Below are 20,629 nucleotides of genomic sequence, written 5' to 3'. Positions count from 1 at the left end.
TGAAAACATTGACAATAATTATAAGAGATCAGTATTCGGATCTTCATATTATTGATAGAGTCAATATTACTCAGAAAGAAAAAATGCTTTTCTTAAGCCATGTGATTAATAAATGACAGAGTTAGGGTTCTAGGAAGCTTGTGCATTTACCATCCTATTGGCTTTTTAAAATTAAATCTATTCATTAATTACATTGTGTTGTAATTTCATAGAATCTGGGATTCTCCCCACACTTCCCCCCCCACCCTCCCCCCATGGTGGGTTCCTCCACCTTGTTGCTTAACCATAGTTCAAGTTCAGTTGAGATTCCGTCTTAGCAAGCATATGCCAAGTATAGAGTCCAACATCTTATCGTCCAGTCAAGTCCAACTACTTATTGGGGAGACCCTTTCTGGTCTGAGGGAAGAGCCAGCAGAGTATCATCCCGATCAAATAAAAGCCACAGAATGAAACTGGAAATCAGCAATTCAAAATGCCCAAGGAAATACAGAAACTCTTGGAGGTTGAACAATAGCTATTAAACGAACAATGGGTCAGGGAAGAAATTAAAGAAGAATAAAAAAATTTATGGAAACCAGTGAAAACCCTGACACAATATTCCAAAACTTGTGGGACACTGCCAAAGCAGTGCTACGGGGTAAATTCATCGCAATTGGAGCTCATGTTAAGGCCCAAGAGAGGCGCCAAATACAGGAATTAAACACACACCTCCAGGAATTGGAAAAACAACAGCAGAAGAGCCCCACACACAATAGGAGACAAGAAATCATCAAAACAAGGGAGGAAATCAACCAGATAGAAATAAAAAAACATACACAAAATCAATGAATCAAAAAGCTGCTTTTTTGAAAAGATAAACAAAATAGACACCCCACTGGCCCGACTGACAAAGAAAAAACAAGAGAAAGCAAGAATTAACACCATCAAAGATGAAAAAGGCAACATAACAACAGACATTACAACCATTAAGAACATAATTAGAAATTTCTACAAAGCACCGTACTGCAGCAAATCAGAAGACCACCAAGAAATGGAAAAGTTCTTAGACTCACACAACCTGCCAAAACTTAGCTCAGAGGCAACAAACGACCTGAACAAACCCATAACTGAAGCAGAGATTGAATCAGTGATTAAAGACCTCCAAACAAAGAAAAGCCCAGCCCCAGACGGCTTCACTACAGAATTCTACAAAACATTCCGAACAGAACTGACCCCAATCCTCTACAAACTCTTCAAAACAATAGAAAAAAAGGCAACCCTTCCAAAATCATTCTATGAAGCCAACATCACCTTAATCCCAAAACCAGACAGAGATCCTACAGAGAAAGAAAACTACAGACCTATCTCTCTGATGAACATTGATGCTAAGATACTCAACAAAATCCTAGCCAATAGATTTCAAAAAAACATCAGACAGATCGTTCATCCGGATCAAATAGGATTCATCCCTGGAATGCAGGGATGGTTCAACATTCGGAAATCCATCAATGTGATACACCACATCCAAAAACTGAAAAACAAGAATCACATGATAGTATCAATAGATGCAGAAAAAAGCTTTCGACAAAATCCAGCACAACTTCCTGCTAAAGACCCTAACCAAGGTAGGCATAGATGGAAAAATTCACAACATAATCAAAGCAATATATGAAAAGTCCAACGCCAGCATCATACTGAATGGAGAAAAGCTGGAACTCTTCCCACTGAAATCTGGAACAAGACATGGATGTCTGCTTCCTCCACTGCTATTCAACATAGTTCTAGAGGTACTCGCTGAGGCCATAAGACAAGAAAAAGAAATCAAAGGAATTCAAATGGGAAATGAAGAAGTCAAGCTCTCACTATACGCAGATGACATGATTCTTTATGTAGAAGAGCCAAGAGACTCAACACAGAGACTACTAGAACTTATACGAGAGTTCGGTAGAGTGGCAGGGTACAAAATTAATGACCAAAAATCAACGGCCATAGTGTATGCTAATAGCCCCAAGTTGGAAAAAGATCTAACCAGCAAGATACCATTCAAAATAACCGAGAAAAGCATGAAGTATCTGGGAATAAATCTAACTAAAAAATGTAGGAGACCTATATGAGGAAAAGTACAAAATACTTAAAAAAGAAATTGAACAAGACCTCAAAAGATGGAGTAACATCCCATGCTCCTGGATAGGTAAAATCAATATCATTAAATGTCTATATTGCCTAAGGCAATATATATATATTCAACGCAATCCCAATCAAATTGCCAAAAACATTCTTCATGGAACTGGAAACAATGATCCAAAGGTTCATCTGGAAACACAAAAAACCATGAATAGCCAGAACCATCCTGAAGAACAGGAAGTTAGCAGGGGGAATCACAGTTCCGGACCTGTGGACATACTACAGGGCAGTGGTTATCAAAACAGCCTGGATCCCATACTTTCTAGAATGTTCTGTTCACCAACGTTCTGAGTTCTCTAGGCTTGCAAATGGGAAAAAGTCCTGAACTGACTGGTGAAGTGGTGGTAGATTCACTCTCTCTCTCTCTCTTTCTCCCTCTCCCTCCCTCCCTCACCCTTTCTTTTCCAAGCTAGGCAGTCCACCAGGTGCCTGATTGCACTTAGTCTCTAGGTGATGGTCAACCAGTTGCACTTAGTCTCTATGCGGTGCTCATTCAGCTGCCTGGCGACAATTGACACGCACATTTGACACCAGGTGTCACTGTTTACCTATTTGTTTTCTGTATCCTCTCAGTCTTCCTAAAACTTACCTTCCCTACCCCTCCCTCCTCTCTCTTTGCCACCTCCTTGCCATCTCTGCACCAGTTCTCCTCCCATCCACCCGTTTAGATGTTCAATGTTCACTGACTTTCTTGTTTTCTTCCCCACCACCCCAACTTGCACCCATCCACAGCTTTTCCCCATTTTACTATAGTGGTATAATCCTTCCGAAGGAATCTTAATTCCATTTGTCTCTGCACTTGTCCAAAGTTGTTTCTCTCTTTTTAAAAATCTTTCTTTCTTTCTTTCTTTCTTTCTTTCTTTCTTTCTTTCTTTCTTTCTTTCTTTCTTTCTTTCTTTCTTCCTTCCTTCCTTCCTTCCTTCCTTCCTTCCTTCCTTCCTTCCTTCCTTCCTTCCTTTTTTTCTTTCTTTCTCTCTCTCTTTTTCTTTCTTTCTTTCTTTCTTTCTTTCTTTCTTTCTTTCTTTCTTTCTTTCTTTCTTTCTTTCTTTCTTTCTTTCTTTCTTTCTTCCTTCCTTCCTTCCTTCCTTCCTTCCTTCCTTCCTTCCTTCCTTCCTTCCTTCCTTCCTTCCTTTCCTTCTTCTTTCTTACTTTCTGTCTTTCTGTATTCTTGAGGAGTCTTTCTAAAGACTGTTTAAATTGCAATTTTATTTTTTCATTGACGTATGCATTCATCTGTTGCGATTGTTTCAGAAAGAGAGGAATTCTCGTTACACCAGGGGAAGCTGGGCTCAGTGTTGGGTGATGACCTGCTTCTGCTGGCCAAACCTGGGGCAGTACAATGCTACCCACAGCTCTTTCCCACCCAGTCTGCTTGCTAATTAGCCCAATATGAAACCACCAAGATGCTCAGGTGTGCCAAGTCACATCCCAGACTGGAAACGATATGCAGAGAAAATGGCGAAGGGGTGCTGAGGTTAGGGTTAGGGTTAGGGTTAAGGTTAGGGTTAGGGGTTAGAGTTAGGAGTTAAGAGTTAAGGTTAGGTTTTGGGTTAGGGTTAGGGTTATGTTTATGGTAAAGGTTAGGTTTTAGGCTTAGGGTAAGGGTTATTGTTAAGGTTAGGGTTATGGTTAGGATTAGGGTTATTGTTTAGGGTTTTGGTTATGGTTAGTGTTAGTGTTAGGGTAAGGGTGAGGGAACATTCTGCTTTCCCTATAAGTTTCCCATAGGTTAGAGAACACTGGAAATGGCATCTTTCCCCCCCCCCCCACCCTTCACCACCATCACCGCCACCACTGCTCTCCATCATTGATGCAAAGGTGTACCAGACAAGGTTGGTAAATTCCACTCACTCACTCCCAGAATACAGATCCTTTGAATTTATATCCGCGATTTCCACCACCTATTTGTTTTATTAGTTATTCATTTATTTGTTGATTTAATTTCTCCTCACTTCTCTCTCTGAGTTTTGGCTCAGTATCTTGTCAAAATGCCATGCAAACCCCTCCAGATGTCACTCCCCAATGACCAGTGGTTTAGTTGTTGATGTTGAGGTTCTGTGCACAATAAGTCAGAAAAGCTCAGTTTTCACACACACACACACACACACACACACACATAGGGTTGAGGCAAAAGCTGTTGAAAAACCTATTTGTATCCTAAACAGAGTTGTGTGGCACTGAGAACCAGGATTCCATACTTTCTAGAATGTTCTGCTCACCAACGTTCTGAGATCTCTAGGCCTGCAAATGGGAAAAAGTCCTGAACTGACTGGTGAAGTGGTGGTAGATTCACTCTCTCTTTCTCTCTTTCACTCTCTCTCACTCTCTCTCTCTCTCCCTCCCTCCTTCTCTCACTTCCTATCCCCCTCCCTTCCTCCCTCACTCCCTCTCTCTCTCTCTCTTTATCCCTCTCCCTCCCTCCCTCACCCTTTCTTTTCCAAGCAAGGCAGTCGACCAGCTGCCTGATTGCCCTTAGTCTCTAGGTGGTGGTCAACCAGTTGCACTTTGTCTCTATGCGGTGCTCATCCAGCTGCCTGGTGGCAATTGACATGAGACATTTGCAACCAAGTGTCACTGCTTACCTATTTGTTTTCTGTATCCTCTCAGTCTTCATAAAACTTACCTTCCCTACCCCTCCCTCCTCTCTGTTTGCCCTCTCTTTGCCATCTCTGCAACAGTTCTCCTCTCCTCCCCTTAGATGCTCACTGTTCACTGACTTTCTTGTTTTCTTCCACACCACCCCAACTCGCACCGTCCACAGGTTTTTCCCCATTTTGCTACATTGATACAATCCTTCCAAAGGAATCTTAATTTCATCCCTCTCTGCACTTGTACAACATTGTTTCACTCTTTTTAAAATTTCCTCCTTCCTTCCTTCCTTCCTTCCTTCCTTCCTTCCTTCCTTCCTTCCTTCCTTCCTTCCTTCTTCTTTCTTACTTTCTGTCTTTCTGTATTATTGCGGAGTCTTTCTTAAAACTGTTTAAACTTACAATTTCATTTTTTCATTGACATATGCATTTATTTGTTGTATTGTTTCAGAAAGAGAGGAACACTCATTCCACCAGGGGAAGCTGGGCTCGATGTTGAGTGATGACCTGCTTCTGCTGGCCACACCTAGGGCAGTACAATGCTGCCCACAGCTCTTTCCCGCCCAGTCTGATTGCTAATTAGCCCAACATGAAACCACCAAGATGTTCAGGTGTGCCAAGTCATGTCCCAGACTGGAAACGATATGCAGAGAAAATGAGGAAGAGGGGCTGCGGTTAGGGTTAGGGTTAAGGTTAGGGTTAGGGTTAGGGGTTAGGTTTATGGATAAAGTTAGGTTTACAGTTTATTGTTATTGTTATTGTTAGGGTTAGGTTTAGGGTCAGGGTTAGGGTTAGCGTTAGGGTTAGATTTTGGGTTAAGATTCAGCTTAGGGTTCATTGTCTGTCTTTCTTTTTTTCTTTCTTTCTTTCTTCCTTCCTTTCTTTCTTTCTCTCTGTCTTACTTTCTTTTCCTTCCTTTCTTCCTTCCCTCTTTCCTTCCTTCCTTCTTTCCTTCCCTCCCTCCTTTTCTTCTTCTTTCTTACCTTGTTTCTTTCTATTCTTAGGGAGTCTTTCTAAAAACTGTTTAAATTTGCAATTTCATTTTTTCATTGACTTATGCATTTATTTGTTTTTTTTTAAAAAAGATTTATTTATTTTATTATAAAGTCAGATATACAGAGAGGAGGAGAGACAGAGAGGAAGATCTTCAGTTCGATGATTCACTCCCCAAGTGAGCCGCAATGGCCGGTGCGTGCCGATCCGATGCCAGGAACCAGGAACCTCTTCCAAGTCTCCCAGGCGGTGCAGGGACCCAAAGCTTTGGGCCGTCCTCAACTGCTTTCCCAGGCCACAAGCAGGGAGTTGGATGGGAAGTGGAGCTGCCAGGATTAGAATCGGCACCCATATGGGATCCTGGGGCGTTCAAGGCGAGGACTTTAGCAGGTAGGTCACGCCGCCGGGCCCTTATGCATTTATTTGTTGCATTGTTTCAGAAAGAGAGGAATTCTCGTTACACCAGGGGACACGTAGCTCAATGTTGAGTGATGACCTGCTTCTGCTGGCCACACCTGGGGCAGTACAATGCTGCCCACAGCTCTTTCCCACCCAGTCTGCTTGCTAATTAGCCCAATACGAAACCACCAAGATGCTCAGGTGTGCCAAGTCACATTCCAGACTGGAAACAATATGCAGAGAAAATGGGGAAGCGGTGCTGAGGTTAGGGTTAGGGTTAAGGCTAGGGATAGAGTTAGGTTTTGGGTTAGGATCAGGGTTAGGGTTAGCATTAGGGTTAGGTTTTGGGTTAACATTCAGCTTAGGGTTCATTGTTATTTTTAGGGTTAGGGTTAGGGTTAGGGTAAGGTTAGGTGAACATGCCACTTTCCCTTCAAGTTTCCCATAGATTAGAGAACACTGGATGTGGCATCTTTCCCCACCACCCTCCACTGCCATCACCACCACCACTGCTCTCCATCATTGTCTATCCTGATACAAACGTGTTCCACATAGTGTTGGTAAATTCCACTCACTCACTCACTCCCAGAATACAGATCCTTCAAATTTACATTCATGATTTCCACCACCTATTTTTTGATTATTTGTTCGTTTATTTATTGATTTGATTTCTCCTCCTCACTTCTCTCTCTGAGCTTTGGCTCAGTATCTTGTCAAAATGCCATGTATACAACTCTGGTTGGGACTCCCCAATATCCAGTGGTTTAGTTGTTGATGTTAAGTCAGAAAAAGTCAGAAAAGCTCAGTTGTCTCACACACACACACACACACACAAACATAGGGTTGAGGCAAAAGCTGTTGAAAAACCTGTTTGTATCCTAAACAGAATTGTGTGGCACTGAGAACCAGGATTCCATACTTTCTAGAATGTTCTGTTCACCAACATTCTGAGTTCTCTAGGCCTGCATATGGGAGAAAAAGTCCTGAACTGACTGGTGAAGTGGTGGATGATTCTCTATCCCCCTCTCTCTCTGTGTCTCTGTCTCCCTCTCTCCCTCACTGCCACTCTCCCTCCCTCCCTATCTCCCTCCCTCTCTCTTTCTCCTTCTCCCTCCCACCCTCACCCTTTCTTTTCCAAGCAAGGCAGTCGACCAGCTGCCTGATTACACTTAGTCTCTAGGTGGTGGTCAACCAGTTGCACTTTGTCTCTATGCGGTGTTCATCCAGCTGCTTGGCGGCAATTGACACGCGACATTTGCCACCAGGTGTCACTGTTTGCCTATTTGTTTTCTGTATCCTCTCAGTCTTCCTAAAAGTTACCTTCCATACCCCTCCCTCCTTTCTGTTTGCCCCCTTCTTGCCATGTCTGCACTGGTTCTCCTCCCATCCACCCGTTTAGATGTTCAATGTTCACTGACTTTCTTGTTTTCTTCCCCACCACCCCAACTCGCACCGTCCACAGCTTTTCCCCATTTTACTACAGTGATACAACCCTTCCGAAGGAATCTTAATTCCATCTTTCTCTGCACTTGTATAACGTTGTTTACCTCTTTTTAAAATTTCTTTCTTTCTTTCTTTCTTCTTCCTTCCTTCCTTCCTTCCTTCCTTCCTTCCTTCCTTCCTTCCTTCCTTCCCTTCATCTTTCTACCTGTCTTTCTTTCTGTATTCTTGGGGAGTCTTTCTGAATATTGTTTAAACACAATTTCATAGGTACTGGGATGCTCCCTCTTCACCCCAAATCCTCCCCCCCCCCGGTGGATTCCTCCAACCTGATGCATAACCACAGCTCAAGTTCCGTTGGGATTCCCTCATTGCAAGCATATAACATACATAGAGTCCAGCATCTCATTGTCCAAATTCCACGGCCTCTTAGGGAGACCCTCTCAGGTCTGAAGGCAGAGCCAGCAGAGTGTCATCCCAGTCAACTAGAAGCTCCAACATATCATCAGCAACAATCCAGGTATGATGAGGCTGGTGCAGAGTCCACTGACTGATGCAGACCATCATAGCGTCTCCCCTTGTCCAATATTTTGCTGGCAACATATAACTGAGGTGGTTGATTGATCTATTCCATCTTCCGTCTTTTCTTGGTTAATGTTCTGATTTGTCCATTATGATTAAGGGAGTCCCCAAAGAAACTTTGAGGTGTAGGAACATGTAGGAACCTGTACTAGTAAGCACAGTGCCCGCCAAAATCCATCACCCTGATCAGCTTGTGGTTGCAACTACTGGGTTGGTTCTATTCTCAGCCCCGACCTCCACTGGAACCAATGAGTACTGCAGCCCATCCTGGTTCTGGCCATCACACACTCATCCTTCACTTAAACCACTGGGAGGTGTTCTGGTTGGGTGCTGCATTCCTAACCGGCACAGGCAGCCTTGCCATGGCATTTTGTATTGTATACTTTTTTTTTTTATTATCGCAACCTAACCAGGCCAGACCCCAGCACAGCTCCAGCACTCAGATGTGCTAGTGGATAATGCGAGCTAACTCAGCCTGGTCCGCCCCCAACCCGAACCAATGTATGCAAGTGGGTTACTTTCCAACGCATCTTCTGGGTTGTTTACCTCCTTATTTCCTGCATTTATTTGTAGGGTCAGTGTCTGTCAGAAGAACTGTTCCGGTTCCTCCATCAGACCCTTCCTGGTGTCAGGCTTCACGCATACCAGCAGTTCCTTGGGCCAGCTCCGCTCTTCAACCCAATCTGGTTCCTGATGTTGGAAGTTTCAGCCCAGCCACGGCTTGTCCTTACCCACATACAGCTCTTATATGGCTCAGTTGGGCTTGAAACCTAGCCGAGTCCATCCCACGTCTACCCTGGTCCTCCAGAGCACCAAACTGTGCTGCGGTCTAACCCGGCATGGTGCGTCAAGATCCAATCCATATTTATGCAAAGGGACTGCAACTGTGACCTGACCAGAACTCAGCCCCCTTCCAGTTCCTGCATCCCTTAGTGGTAGACTCCACTCAGCCAAGGCCTCCCCCACCAAGCTCCCCAACCAGGCCTGTTCCCAGCCAGTATTAAGTGTGCCAGTGGTTGCTCTGCATCAGCTCAGCACGCCCCATAGACTGTCATACCTAATGCATTGTCTCCACCGGCCCTCCTAAACCATCGAGTGGGGTCAGAATTTCCACAGGGATTGGCCCACACAGCCCGACACATTCTAGCCCAGGGTATGGTTTGCAAATGCCAGTCAATGTCATGGTCTTGCCTACTGTGACTCAAATGCTAATTCATCATCCTATTGGGCAATGGGGGCATCCTGCTGGACAAGCCCTTAATTTTGCCTTTAAATAAAATAGTGATTGGCAATCTGCAATTTAAAGTGAGTACAGGATCATCAGAGGAAGATTTACTGCCATTGAGAATCTGTACGATTGATACAAGTACCCAGAACACTGTGGCTTCAGCCTAGAGCCATTCATGCAATATATCAAAGAACCCAAATTCCAGATCTTCCTGGCCGGGCAGCCAGCAGGCACAGCCTAGCGCCAATGGCGCACTGGCCGACCGGGAGTCGCTCACCCCATGTACCTGGGTGTGCCATGCTGGAGATGGGGTGAACCCAAGTGCCCCCGAGCAGCATGGCTGCCCTGGGGTTGAGGCGCTCGGACCTCAGCCCCACCCCCTGGCTCCTCCTCCAGCTTCCGCCTCGTGGCTCACTGGGCACATCCTGATCCGCTTCTCAGGACCTTAGGACCCACCCTCCTGGTCCAAAAGAGGGCAGTCAACTAAGAATCCCATGAAACCTGGAAGATGCCCTGGAGTTGCTCACCCCATGTACCTGGGTGTGCTGTGCTGGAGATGGTGTGAACCCAAGTGCCCCCGAGCAGCATGTCTGCCCGGGGGTTGAGGTGCTCAGACCTCAGCACCACCCCCTGGCTCCTGCTCTAGCTGCCGCCTCGTGGCTCACTGGGGACATCCAGATCCGCTTCTCAGGACCTTAGGACCCACCCTCCTGGACCAAAGGAGGGCAATCAACTAAGAATCCAGGCAAATCTGGAAGACGCCTGGGAGTTGCTCACCCTATGGACATGGGTGTGCTGTGCTGGAGATGGGGAGATCCCGAGAGCCCCCGAGCAGCATGTCTGCCCGGAGGTTGAGGCGCTCGGACCTCAGCACCACCCCCTGGCTCCTGCTCTAGCTTCCGCCTCATGGCTCACTGGGGACATCCAGATCCGCTTCTCAGGACCTTAGGACCCACCCTCCTGGTCCAAAAGAGGGCAGTCAACTAAGAATCCCGGGAACTCTGGAAGACGCCCGGGAGTCACTCACCCCATGTACCTGGGTGTGCCATGCTGGAGATGGGGCGAACCCAAGAGCCCCCAGCAGCATATATGCCCGGGGGTTGAGGTGCTCGGACCTCAGCCCCACCCCCGGCTCCTGCTGCAGCTGCCACCTCGTGGCTCACTGGGGACATCCTGATCCGCTTCTCAGGTCCTTAGGACCCACCCTCCCGGCCAAAAAGAGAGCAGTCAAGTAAGAATCCTATCAAATCTGGAAGACGCCTGGGAGTCGTTCACCTCATGTACCTGGGAGTGTTGTGCTGGAGATGGAGTGAACCCGAGCCCCGGAGCAGCGTGTCTTCCCAGGGGTGATTGAGGCTGCACTTAGTCTCTTGGTGGTGCTCAACCAGCTGCCTGTTGTCTATTGACATGCATCATTTGTCACCAGGTGTCACTGTTTACCTATTTGTTTTATGTATCCTCTCATTCTTCCTCAAACTTACCTTCCCTACCCCTCCCTCCTCTCTCTTTGTCCCCTCCTTGCCATCTCTGCAAGTGTTCTCCTCCCCTTCTCTCATTTGGATGTTCAATGTTCACTGACTTTCTTGTTTTCTTCCACACCACCCCAACTCCTATCCCCTCCACAGCTCTTCCCCATTTTACTACAGTGGTATAATCCCTCCTAAGGAATCTTAATTTCATACGCCTTGCACTTGTCCAACGTTATTTCCCTCTTTTTAAAATTTCTTTTTTTCTTTCTGTTTTTCTTTCTTTTTCTTTCCTTCCTTCCTTCCTTCCTTCCTTCCTTCCTTCCTTCCTTCCTTCCTTCCTTTCCTTCTTCTTTCTTTCTTTCTTTCTTTCTGTATTCTTTGGGAGTCTTTTTGAAAAATCTTTAAACTTGTAATTTCATTTTTTCATTGACTTATGCATTTATTTGTTGCATTGTTTCAGAAAGAGAGGAACACTCATTCCACCAGGGAAAGCTGGGCTCAACGTTCAGTGATGACCTGCTTCTGCTGGCCACACCTGGGGCAGTACAATGCTGCCCACAGCTCTTTCCCGCCCAGTCTGCTTGCTAATTAGCCAATTATGAAACCACCAAGATGCTCAGATGTGCCAAGTCATGTCCCAGACTGGAAATGATATGCGGAGAAAATGGGGAAGCGGTGCTGAGGTTAGGGTTAAGGCTAGGGTTAGGGGTTAGTGTTAGGAGTTAAGGTTAGGTTTTGGGTTAGGGTTAGGGTTATGTTTATGGTAAGCGTTAGGGTTTAGGCTTAGGGTAAGGGTTATTGTTAAGGTTAGGGTTATGGTTATGGTTAGGGTTATTGTTTAAGGTCATGGTCATGGTTAGTGTTAGTGTTAGTGTTAGGGTAAGGGTAAGGGTAAGGGAACATGCTGCTTTCCCTATAAATTCTAGGGTTCTAGGAAGCTTGTGCATTTACCATCCTATTGGCTTTTTAAAATTAAATCTATTCATTAATTACATTGTGTTGTAATTTCATAGGAATTGGGATTCTCCCCACCCCTCCCCAAACCCTCCCACCATGGTGGATTCCTCCATCTTGCTACATAACCACAGTTCAAGTTCAGTTGAGATTCCCCCATTGCAAGCATATATCAAACATAGAGTCCAGCATCTTATTGTCCCGTCAAGTTCAACGGCTTCTTAGGCATACCCTCTCTGGTCTGAAGACAGAGCCAGCAGAGTATCATCTCATTGAATTGAAAGCTCCAACATACCATCAACAAAAATTTACATCATTATGGAACTAATTGACATAGTAATGAGTAACCAATATGTTAAAAGTAAATGCAAGTTCTTAACCACCTTCTGTGACCACCTCATTGACATTTCAATTTTAGTTTACACACAACATATAACATACATAACATAACATGTTATACATAACATCACATCATCTTAAATTAAGGCAAACATGTGGTATTTAACCTTTTGAGATTGGCTCATTTCCCTTAGCATTATGGTTTCCAGTTTGGCCCATTTTGCCACAAAGAACTGCATTTTGGTTTTTTTACTAGCTGAGTAGTATTCCACGGAGTAGATGAACCATAGCTTTCTTATCCAATCCTCTGCTAATGAGAATTTTGGCTGCTTCCATGTTTTTGCAATTACTGATTATGCTGCTATGAACATAGGAGTGCATGTTGGTTTCTCATAAAACAAGTGTTCTGGATATATTCCTAGGAGTGCTATTGCCGGATCATACGGTATGTCGATTTTGAGTTGCTTGAATATTCTTAATTCCATCTTTCCCTGCACTTGCCCAATGTTGTTTCTCACTTTTTGAAATTCGTTCTTTTTTAAATTCTTTCTTTCTTTTCTTTCTTTCTATCTTCCTTCCTTCCTTCCTTCCTTCCTTCCTTCTTCCTTCCTTCCTTCCTTCCTTCCTTTCTTTTTTTCGTATGCCTTGGGAGTCTTTCTGAAAGCTGTTTAAACTTGAAATTGCATTTTTTCTTGACTTATGCATTTATTTGTTGCATTGTTTCAAAAAGAGAAGAACACTCGTTCCAACAGAGGAAGCTGGGCTCTATGTTGAGTAAACACCTGCTTCTGCTGGCCACACCTGGGGCAGTACAATGCTGCCCACAGCCCTTTCAAGCCCAGTCTCCTTGCTAATTAGCTCAAAACAAAACCACCAAGATGTTCAGGTGTGGCGAGTCACATCCCAGACTTTAAAAGCTATGCAGACAAAATGGGGAAGGGGGGCTGGGGCTACTTAATAGGGTTAGGGTTAGGGTTAGAAGATAATGGTTAGGGTTAGGGTGAGAGTTAGCTTGCTGAGCATCCAACACAAACCACAAACGAATGCTCCACATCAGGGTCTCAAATGCCAAAAGCATCAAAATCATTTTCAGGTAGCCCTGAATACAAGGTTCTGGAACCACATATTTGTCTATGAGTATATTAGCTCTAGGCAACACTGCATGTTCGTGACAGTTATATTGAAGACAAATCTATTGAGTGGATCTTGGAGGAAAACATCTTCCTTTGGATGACTAACTTTGTACACCATCAGGATTACAGGCAGCTCTCAAGGAAACGTAGCTTAAACACTGTATGCTAAATGCCCTTTGAACGCATTGTACTGAAAAGGAGCTTGATGAGCATCCCACACAAACGAATGCTCAACATGCGGGTTTCACATGCTACCAACTTCACATTCAGAGACAATTTCAATGCGAAAATTGTTTTCAGCAAGCCCTAAATACAAAGGTTCAGGAATCACATATTCGTCTCTGAGTGTGTTACATCAAGGCAACACTGCATGTTGGTGATGGACATTTAGAAGAAGAATTACCGAATGGTACTTGTGGGAGAACAACTTCATTTGGCTCACTCGCATCACACATCATCAAGCTTACAAGCAGCTCTCAAGGAAACTCCATTTTCACACGGTATACTTCATCCAATTTCATGATAGGGAAATTGATGTGCATCAGACACAAACGAAAGCTCCACATGCGGGCCTCACATGCTACAAACTCCATTTTCAGAGACAACTTCAGAGACAAAGCCGTTTTCAAAAAGCCCTCAATACAAAAGTTCTGGAATCACATATTCATCTAGCAGCATATTTGATCAAGACAACACTGCATGTTGGTGATAGGCATACTGAAGAAGAATCAGCCGAGCGGTTCTTGTGGGAGAACAACTCCATTTGGCTCACTCATTTCACACACCATAATCTGGCAGGCAGCTGTCAAGAAAACTCCGTTTATACACTGTATACTTCATGCCCTTTGAGCACATTGTACTGAAAGGGATCTTGATGAGCATTTCACACAAACGAAGGCTCCACATGCGGGTTTCACATGCTACCAACTCCACATTCAGAGACAACTTTAGCACCAAAGCTGGTTTCAGCTAGCCCTCAATAAAAAGGTTCTGGAATCACATATTCGCCCATGAATATATTAGCTCTAGGAAAAAATGCATGTAGCTGACATGGACATTGAAGAAGAATCAGCTGAGTGGCTCTTGTAGGAGAACAACTCCATTTGGCTGACTCACTTCACACACCATCAGGCTTACATGAAGCTATCAAGGAAACGCAGTTTTCACACTGTATACTTCATGCCCATTGAACACATTGTAATGAAAGGGAGCTTGGATGAGCATCCCAAAAAAAGAATGATTCACATGCGGGTTTCACAGACTACCAACTCCACATTCAGAGACAACTTCAGCTCCAAAGCCATTTTCAACTAATCCTCAATGCAAAGGTTCTGGAATCACATATTCGTCTGTAAGCATATTAGCTCTAGGTAACAGTGCATGTTGCTGACACGCATATTGAAGAAGAATCAACCGAGTGTTTCTGGTCAGAAAACAAATCCATTTGGCTCACTCACGTCACACACCATACAAGCAGCTCTCTAGGAAATGCAGTTTCCACACTGTATGCTTCATGTGCTTAAGCACTTTTTCCTGAAAGGAAATTTGATGAGTTTCCCACACACACAAATGCTCCACATGCCGGTTTCACATGCTACCAACTCCACCTTAAGAAACAACTTCTGCGCCAAACCCGTTTTCAGCTAATCCTCAATACCAAGGTTCTGGAATCACATATTTGTCTAGGAGGCTAACAGCTCCAGGCAACACTGCATGTTGGTTGAAGGGAATATTGTAGAAGAATCAGGTGAGTTGTTCTTGTTGGAGAACAACTGCATTTGGCTCACTCACTTCAGACACCATCAGGCTTACAAGCAGCTGTCAAGGAAACGCGGTTTCCTCACTGTATGCTTCATGAGCTCTGAGCACATTGTACTGATAGGAAGCTTGATGAGCATCCCACACAGACGTAATCTCCACATGCCGCTTTCAGATGCTACCAACTCCATATTTAGAGACAACTTCAGGGTCAAAGCCGGTTCCAGCTAGGCCTCAATACAATGGTGCTTGTATCACATATTCTTCTATGAGTATTTTAGCTATAGGCAACAGTGCATGTTGATGAAGGAAATATTGAAGAGTAATCAGCCGAGTGCTTCTGTTGGAAGACTACTCCATTTGGATCATTCATTTCACACACCATCAGGCTTACAAGCAGCTCTCAAGGAAACTCCTTTTTCTCATTCTGTGTACTTAATGCTCTTTGAGCGCATTGTACTGAAAGGGAGCTCTATGAGCTTCCCACAAAAACCAATGTACCACATGCGGGTTTCACATGCTATCAAGTCCACACTCAGAGTCAACTTCAGCCTCCAAGCCTTTTTCAACTAGCCCTAAATACAAAGCTTCTGGAATCACATATTTGTCTGTGAGTAAATTAGGTCTAGGCAACACTGCATGTTTGTGACACGCATATTGAAGAAGAATCAGCCCAGTGGTTATTGTGGGAGAACACCTCCCAATGGCTCACTCACTTCACACACCATCAGGCTTACAAGCTGCTCTCAAGGAAACACAGTTTCCACACTGTATGCTTCATGCCCTTAGAGTGCATTGTACTGAAATGGGAGCTTGATGAGCATCCCACACAAATGAATGCTCCACATGCGGGTTTCACAGGCTACCAACTCCATTTTCAGAGAAAACTTCAGCGAAAAAACCGTTTTCAGCTAGCAATCAATACAAAGGTTCTGGAATCACATATCTTCTATTAGTATATTAGCAGTAGACAAAAGTGTATGTTGCTCACACTCATATTGAAGAAGAATCAGCCGAGTGGTTCTTGTGGGAGAATAACTGCATTTGGCTCACTCACTTCACACACCATCAGGCTTACAAGCAGTTCTCAAAGAAACACAGTTTTCACACTACAATGCTTCATGCCCTTTGAGCGCATTGTATTGATAAGAAGCTTGATGAGCATCCCACACAAAGGAATGCTCCACTTCCGGAATTCACATGCTACCAACTCCACATTCAGAGACAACTTCAGCGCCAAAGCCGTTTTCAGCTAGCCCTAAATACAAAGGCTCTAGACGCAAATGTTGCTTAAGAGCTAATTCCATCAAGCAACACTGCATGTTGCTGAATTGCATATTGAAGAAGAATCAGCCGAGTGGTTCTTGTGGGAGAACAACTCCATTTGGCTCACTCATTTCACACACCATCAGGCTGGCAGGCAGCTGTCTAGAAAACTCCATTTATACACTGTATACTTGATGCCCTTTGAGCACATTGTACTGAAAGGGAGTTTTTGAGCAACCCACACAAAAGAATGCTTCACATGCGGGTTTCACATGTCACCAACTTCACATTCAGAGACAACTTCAGCTCCAAAGCCGGTTTCAGCTTGCCATCAATACAAAGGTTCTGGAATCACATATTCGCCTGTGAGTATTTTAGCTCGAGGCAACACTGCCTGTTGCTGAATTGCATATTGAAGAAGAATCAGCCGAGTGGTTCTTGTGGGAGAAAACTGCATTTGGCTCACTCATTTCACACACCATAAGGCTGACAGGCAGCTCTCAAGAAAACTCCGTTTATACACTGTATGCTTCATGCAATTTTAGGATAGGGATCTTGATGTGCATCAGACACGAATGAATGCTCCACAAGCGGGTTTCACAGGCTTGCAACACCACATTCAGAGACAACTTCAGCACCAAAGCCGTTTTCAGATAGCCCTCAATGCAAAGGTTCTGGCATCACATATTCTTCTTTTGCTTTTTTGTTTTTGATTTGTTTTTTTTTAATTTAATTTTTGATGTATTGATTACATTGTATTATGTGATACAGTTTCGTTGGAACTGGGAATAATTCCACCCCTCCCCCAGCACTCCCCCCATGTGGAATATTCCACCTTGTTGCATATCCACTGATCAAGTGCAGTTGAGATTCCTTTTTGCAAGCATAAACTAAACATGGAGTCCAACATCTTATAGTCCAGTCTAGTTCCTCATCTTCTTGGGGAGACCCTGTCTGGTCCGAGGACAGAACCATCAGATTATCAACCCGATCAGTTAAAGGCTCCAACATACCCTCAGCAACAATTAACTTTGTTGTGTAAATAATAGTTATAGTATTGAGTAACCAATATGTTAACAACAATTGTGATTTCTTAACGATGTTCTGTGATAACCTCATTGTAAATTCAGTTTTAGTTTATACACAACATGTAACATAATAAACAAAAAATAACATGTTTTACATAACATCATATACTCTTTTTTTTAAATTTTACTTTAAATTCATTAATTATATTGCATTATGTGACACAGTTTCATAGATACTTGGATTCTCCCCACCCCTCCCCAAACCCTCCCACCATGGTGGAATCCTTCACCTTGTTGCATAACCACAGTTCAAGTTCAGTTGAGATTCCCCCATTGCAAGCATATACTAAACATAGTGTCAAGCATCTTATTGTCAACGGCTTCTTAGGTATACCCTCTCTTAAATTAAGCAAGCATGTGGTATCTGACCTTTTGGGATTGGCTTATTACCCTTAGCATTATGGTTTCCAGTTATGAATCACATATTCTTCTAGGAGTATATTAGGTCTAGGCAACACTGCATGTGGGTGACGTGCATATTGAAGAAGAATCAGCCCAGTGGTTCTTGTGGGAGAACACCTCCCAATGGCTCACTCACTTCACACACCATCAGGCTTACAAACAGCTCTCAAGGATACGCAGGTTCCACACTGTATGCTTCATGCCCTTTGAGCGCTTTGTACTGATAGGAAGCTTGATGAGCATCCCACACAAACGAAGGCTCCACATGCGGGTTTCACATGCTACCAACTCCACATTCAGAGACGACTTCAGCGCCAAAGCCGTTTTCAGCTAGCCCTAAATACAAAGGATTTGTAATCACATATTCGTGTATGAGTATATTAGCTCTAGGCAACACTGCATGTTGGGTGATGCGCTTACTGAGGAAGAGTCAGTCGAGTGGTCCTTGTGTCGGAACAACTCCATTTGGCTCACTCATGTCACACACCATCAGGCTTACAAGCAACTCTCAATGAAACGCATTACCCACACTCTATGCTTCACGCCCTTTGAGCGCATTGCACTGGAAGGAATCTTGATGAGCATCCCACATAAATGAATGCTCCACATGCAGGTTTCACAGGCTAACAACTCCACATTCAGAGACAAATTCAGTGCCAAACATTTTCAGCTACCATTCAACGCAAAGGTTCTAGAGTCACATATTCGTCTATGAGCGTTTTCGCTCTAGACAACACTGCATGTTGGTGACATGCATATTGAAGAAGAACCAACCGAGTGGTCCTTGTGGGAGAACAAATCCAGTTGGCTCACTCACGTCACACACCATCAGGCTTACAAGCAGCTCTCAAGAAAACTCAGTTATCACACTGCATGCTTTATGCCCTTGGAGCGCATTGTACTGAAATGGGTGCTTGATGAGCATCCCACACAAACAAATGCTCCACATACATGTTTCACATGCTACCAACTCCACATTCAGAGAAAAAATCAGTTTCAAAGCTGTTTTCACCTAACCCTCAATACAAAGATTCTGGAATCACATATACATCTGTGAGTATATTAACTCTAGGCAACAGTGCATGTTGGTGACACGCATATTGAAAAACAATCAGATGAGTGGTTCTTGTGGGAGAACAACTCCATTTGGCTCACTGACTTCACACACCATCAGGCTTACAAGCAGCTCTCAAGGAAACTCCGTTTTCACACTACAATGCTTCATGGACTTTGAGCACATTGTACTGAAACGAATTTTGATGAGCATTCTACGCAAACGAGTGCTCCACATGCGGGTTTCACATGCTACCAACTCCACATTCAGAGACAACTTCAGCGCCAAATCGTTTTCAGCTAGCCCTCAATAGAAAGGTTCTGGAATCACATATTCTTCTATTAGTTTATTAGGTCTAGGCAACACTGCATGTTGCTGAATTGCATATTGAAGAAGAATCAGCCGAGTGGTTCTTGTGGGAGAACAACTCGATTTGGCTCACTGATATCACACACCATTAGGCTTACCAGCAGCTCTCAAGGAAACACAGTTTCCACACTGTATGCTTCATGCCCTTTCAGCGCATTGTACTGAAAGGAAATTTGATGAGTTTCCCACACACACAAATGCTCCACATGCCGGTTTCACATGCTACCAACTCCACCTTAAGAGACAACGTCAGCAAAAAACCGTTTTCAGCTAATCCTCAATACCAAGGTTCTGGAATCACATATTTGTCTAGGAGTCTAATAGCTCCAGGCAACACTGCATGTTGGTGAAGGGAATATTGTAGAAGAATCAGGTGAGTTGTTCTTGTTGGAGAACAACTGCATTTGGCTTACTCACTTCAGACACCATCAGGCTTACAAGCAGCTGTCAAGGAAACGCGGTTTCCTCACTGTATGCTTCATGAGCTCTGAGCACATTGTACTGAAAGGAAGCTTGATGAGCATCCAACACAGACGTAAGCTCCACATGCCGCTTTCAGATGCTACCAACTCCATATTTAGAGACAACTTCAGCATCAAAGCCCGTTCCAGCTAGCCCTCAATACAATGGTTCTTGTATCACATATTCTTCTATGAGTATATTAGCTCTAGGCAACAATGCATGTTGGTGAAGGGCATATTTAAAAAGAATCAGATGAGTGTTTTTGTTGGAGAACAACTCCATTTTGCTCACTCATTTTACTCACCATCAGGCTTACAACCTGCTCTCAAGGAAACTTCGTTTCGCACTGTGTGCTTCATGCCCTTTTAGTGCATTGTACTGAAAGGGATCTTTATGAGCATCCCACACAAACGAATGCTCCCCATGCGGGTTTCCTAGGCTACCAAGTCCACATTCAGACACAACTTTAGCGCCAAAGCCATTTTCAGTTAGCCCTCAATGCAAAGGTTTTGGAATCTCATATTCATCTATGAGTAGATTAGCTGTAGCAACACTGCATGTTGGTGACGCTTATATTGAAAAAGAATCAACCGAGGGGTTTGTGTGGGAGAACAACTCCATTTGGCTCACTCACTTCACACACCATTGAGCATACAAGTAGCTCTCAAGGAGATGCAGTTATCACACTGTATGCTTCATGGTCTTTGAGCGCTTTGTACTGAAAGGGAGCTTGATGAGCATTTCACACAAAGGAATGCTCCACATGCGGGTTTCACATGCTACCAACTCCACATTCAGAGACAACTTCAGCGCCAAACCGTTTTCAGCTAGCCCTCAATACAAAGGTTCTGGAATCACATATTCTTCTATTAGTTTATTAGGTCTAGGCAACACTGAATGTTGCTGAATTGCATATTGAAGAAGAATCAGCCGAGTGGTTCT

Source organism: Ochotona princeps, chromosome 16, assembly GCF_030435755.1.
Source record: "Ochotona princeps isolate mOchPri1 chromosome 16, mOchPri1.hap1, whole genome shotgun sequence".
Lineage (NCBI taxonomy): Eukaryota > Metazoa > Chordata > Mammalia > Lagomorpha > Ochotonidae > Ochotona > Ochotona princeps.
This window is presented reverse-complemented; position numbering follows the sequence as displayed.